The following is a 5139-nucleotide window of genomic DNA, read 5'->3' on the forward strand; positions in this document are numbered from 1 at the left end:
GACTATATTATGGCAGCCTGTTTCTAGGCTCTCTATTCTGTTGTATTGATCTATGTGTCTATTATTTTGAGAATAGAATGCTATCTTGATTGCTGTCTCTTATAATAAGACTTGATATCAGGTAGTGTCAGTCCTCCAGTTTTATTTTTCTTTTTCAATATTATGTTGGTTATTCTAGGTCTTTTGCCTTTCCATACAAACTTTAGAACCAGTTTGTCAGTATCTACCAAATAATTTACAGAGATTTGGTTGGGATCATGTTGAATTATAGATAATTTGGTAAGAATTGAATTTTAACAATATTATGTCTTCCAATCCATGAACGTAGGATATATTTCCATTTATTTATATCTTCTTTGATTTCTTTCATCAATGCTGTATAGTTATCTGTACATAGAATCTTATAATATTTTGTTAGATTCATGTCTATTTCATTTCTTTGTCCTAGTATAAATGGTATTCTGTTTTTAATTTTAAATTCCTTATTTAATTTTAGTAAATTGTGTCTTTCAAGGAATTTGTTCATTTAACTAATTTGTCAAATTTATTGGCATACAGTTGTTCACAATTGTTTTTACTATTTTTTAAAATGTCTGTGGAATCTGGAACGATGTACTCTCTTTCATGAGTGAAATTTGTAAGTTGTATTTTCTCTGTTTTTTATTGATAAATCTAGATAGAGACTTGTATTTTATTAATCCTATCAAGAGACCTATTCTCAGTTTTGTTGATTTTCTATCATTTGTCTATTTTTTATTTCACTATTTCTACTTTGCTTCTATTTTATTGTTTCGTTCCTTTTGCTTTAATTTCCTCTTCTTTTACTAGCTTCTTAAGATGAAAGTTTAGATCAGTGCTTTTAAATCTTTCTTTTGTCTTTTCTAGGTATTTCCCTTTAAGCATTGCTTTAGCTGCATTCCATAAAGTTTTGATGTATTTTGCTTCCATTATCATTCAGTTCAAAATATTTTCTAATTTCCTTTGGAATTTCTTTTTTGATCCATGGGCTATTTAGAAGTTTGTTGGTAAGCTTCCAAATGTTTAGGGATCTTCCTGATGTCTTTTTGTTATTGACTTGTTGTGTGAAAGATCATACTTCATTTGTTCATACATCATTTGTATGTATGTACTTCATACATCATTTGTTTTGTTATTTTTAGAGAATATGCTTTGTATGAATTCAGTTCTTTAAAATGGATTGAGACCTTTCATGGCTCAGCGGCTGATCTATCTCATGTATATTCCACATACACTTGGAAAATATGTGAATTCCACAGTTGTTAGGTGTAGTGTTCTATAAATGTCAATAAGTTTAAAATTGGCTAATAGCATTGTTCAAGTCTTATATATATTTGTTCATTTTTAACTTTTTGTGGTTCTATAACTTTATTTGACAATCAGCAGTTAGTTCTCATCCACATTAAGTGGCTGTAGACTTTTGAAAGTGGTGACAGGTATATAGGTAACCAAGGTATAGAGCTCGTTTGGTGAATCTTCATGTTCATTACGTTTTCTGCACATGGGCATGAGATGGGACATTCCTTATTCCTTTGGCCCAGACTGCTTTGCTAAGTTTGGTGTCAATGCGTACATCTGGAGTTCTCATCTCCTTCATGGCAAATTTCAGGATTTCTTTGAGTGCCTGAGGGACACGTTTCTTGAAACCCACTCCATGGATGCTCTTGTAAATGTCGATAGTGTATTCTCTGGTCACCACCTCATTGATGGCGGACCGGCCTTTCTTCTTCTCTCCACCCTTCTTTGTGGGAGTCATTCTGCCGGGCTCTGGTTGGAAAACAATCTTTAATATATATGTTTTAATCAATTACTGGAAAAGAAATGCTAAAATCTCCAATTTTAATTGGAATTTGTCTTTTTCTCCTGTAGCTCTGTCAGTTTTTGCATTATTTTGAAGCTTTGTATTAGATGCATGCACATTTAGGATTATTATGTTTTCTTAATAAATTGTTTATTGCATCGTTATGAAATGCCTACCATTATCTCTGGTAATACTCCTTATCATGAATTCTACTTCTTGTGATATTAATGTAACCCCTACAATTTTCTTCTGATTAGTTGTTTGCATGGTATAATTTTCCCAATCTTTTATTTTTTAAGCTGTGTCTATACTTGAAGGCCATTTCTTGAAAGCAGCATATAATGTGTGTTTCCTACTTGTCTAGTTTGACGATCTTTACCTTTTAATTGTAGTTTTAGTCCACTCACAGTTGAAGTAATTATTGATATGTTTGAATTTAAGACCACCACTGCCTTGTCTGTTCTTTGTTCCTCTTTTCAAATCCTTAACCAAGGATTTGAAAAACTTATTCCATCTTAACTCATCCATTGGTTTTTAGTTATTTTAGTGATTGCCATAGGGATTGCAGTATGTGTCCTTATATTACCATAGTCTTCCTTGAATTAATATTATACTTCTTTAAGTATAATATAAAAAACTTATAGCATATTTTAAATGATCTCTCCCATTCTTAGTACTATTATTGTCTTTCATTTTACCTCTGCATTTTTATAAACCCCACAGTACATTTTTATGTACTTTGAATAGTAAATTGTATTTTTAAAAAAGAAATGAAGGCTTCCCTGGTGGCACAGTGGTTAAGAATCCACCTGCCAATGCAGGGGACACAGATTCGAGCCCTGGTCCAGGAAAACCCCACATGTTGCTGAACAACTAAACCTGTGTGCCACAACTACTGAGCCTGTGCTCTAGAACTCATGAGCCACAACTGCTGAGCCCACGTGCCACACTACTTAAGCCCACATGCCTAGAGCCCGTGCAAAAGGAGAAGCCACTGCAATGAAGAGCAGCCCCCACTCACCGCAACTAGAAGAAAGCCCATGCACAGCAATGAAGACCCAATGCAGCCAAAAATAAATAAATAAATATAAAAAAAGAAATGAGAAAAATACTTTCTGTTTACCTGCATATACATACTTCCTGACATGCTTCATTTCTTCATTTCTGTTACTGTTTCTATCTGATATCATTTCCCTTCAGCACAAAGAGTTTTCTCTCATATTTCTTTCTGCTGGGGAAAATTCTCTTGGCAATTGTTTTTGTCATTTTTCCCTATTATTTTTAGAGAATATTTTCACTTGATATAGAATTCTAGGTCAACAGACTCTCTTTTTCCCCCTAGCACTTGAAAGATGTCTTGTCATTTTCTTCTGGCTTGTACTGCTATGGATGAGCTGTCTGCTCTCCTTCTTCTCATTGTTCCTCTTTAGAGAACATGTCTTTATTTTCTGGTTGCTTTTAAGATTTTTCTCTCTGTCTTTGGTTTTCAACAAGTTGAATATGATTTGCTTAGGATTTGTTAAGCTTCTTGGGTCTGTCTGCTGGTATTTTTCATCAAATTTGGGAAAAAAAATTAGTCATTATTTCTCCAAAATTATTTTGACTCCCATGCCTCCTCTCATTTTGGATCACCTGTCTTACATATGTGAGACCACTTGATATAGTTTTACCATCACTGGTACTTCGACTTTTTTCTTTTTCTCACCCAATCACTGAGGCTTGGAATACTCTGCACTGGCTGCAAAAGCTTTCACAGTTAGAGTCAGGACCTAAAACACTGGAAAAGGTAACACATAGATTTGGAGTCTCATCAACGTATAAGTAACCCCAGATGTTTTTATGAGGGTAGGCTATTGTGCAGAAGGATGAAGATGAGCTGAAGCTATTTTAGAGAGGAGGTAGAAAGAGAAAACGCAGGGAGTAAAGGAAAAGACCCCATGATTAGCAAAGATAAGCTTTGAGGATGTCACAAATTGGCTTCCTATTGTTTATTTTCTGAGTGGTAAAGAAAGGAGTAGAAATATTTGACAAACAATCCTTTATATTGCCCACCCATTTCTTGTGAATAAACTCAAAGAGGCAACTGAGCAAAGTCTGAGAGAGAAAGTGTATTTTCCACCTCCAATGCTCTCGTTTGGCTAACATAGGTTAGAAAAAGTGTTACCAGAGGAACTGATACCCTGACTTACTGTATCAGATGGGGACTTCTCTGGGTCTCCCAAGATTCACCCCTCTGTCACGTCTCCTGCCTGGAGTCTCTTCAAAAATCTGTGAAAGACCTCCAGCAAGTCAGGTAGCAATGACTTTTAAAGTTAAACAACATGTAGTCTATTTACGTTCTCTCATCAGGGGTAAATCAGAGCAATTAATGAAATCAATTGATTATTTTTTTAACATCTTTATTGGAGTATAATTGCTTTACAATGGTGTGTTAGTTTCTGCTTTCTAACAAAGTGAATCAGCTATACATATACATATATCCCCATATCTCCTCCCTCTTGCGTCTGATTATTAATTAAATTAACTAGCTTAAGTTAATTAATTAAAATTAAATTGGAATGTAATTAAAATTTTCTCCTTGGAGGGAAATTTAAAAAAACAAAAACGTTGAGAAACTTTGCCTTGAGCCTCCTCAGGTGACCCATAAGAAGGCTTGTTCGATGATGCTCCACAATTAATTTTAAAGAACTCCCAACCATGTTTTTGTCTTATTTTAAAGTTGTAGATACTTTGTCTTAAACGAAGAGAGCCATAGAGTAGAAATGGCTGTCCAGCACATCTAGATAGAGAGGGCCAGAGGCATCTAGCTTCAGACTCCCTGGAAAGGGTGGGAGCAGAAACATATCTTCTGCAGAATTCAAAGAGCCCAGTATTCAGCTGAGGGGTAGTCAGACCTGGGGTAGACCAGAAGCTGGAAGTGAGAGATGCAGTGGCAGCAGCCATACTCAGCCTAATGTATGCCAGAGCAGAGAGACCACGTCCAGTCCATCCATGTAGAGCGTCCCAGCATTCTCACATCCTTTTGGACTGTACCTGTACCCGTAGTGGTAGGGTCAGAACTGGCTGTGAATTGAATTCGATTACATTTCCAGCAGACGGCCCAGTGGAAACTCAAAATGGAAATAAAGTTCAGGTAAAGAAGAATATAGCACATCACATTTCTTATATCCCTGCATTTTTGACCTGAGATTTTGTCTACTGTGTGAACTTATGAAGAAACGCACATCGGATAATGTGATGCAGACAGAATGCTGGATCCCCTAGATGAGCAGAGCCACAGAAGAACATACACTGGGTATAGGTGGAAATTCTTACACGTG

The 5139-nt window shown here is 35.6% G+C and overlaps 1 pseudogene; it reads right to left on the reverse strand.

Moving 5' to 3' along the window:
- Window positions 1-1404: 1404 nt before the first annotated feature.
- LOC136124586 (large ribosomal subunit protein eL31-like) lies at window positions 1405-1774 on the reverse strand (annotated as a pseudogene).
- Between the last annotated feature and the right edge of the window lie 3365 nt (window positions 1775-5139).

The sequence above is a fragment of the Phocoena phocoena genome, chromosome 6 (genome assembly GCF_963924675.1).
Source record: "Phocoena phocoena chromosome 6, mPhoPho1.1, whole genome shotgun sequence".
Classification (NCBI taxonomy): Eukaryota; Metazoa; Chordata; class Mammalia; order Artiodactyla; family Phocoenidae; genus Phocoena; species Phocoena phocoena.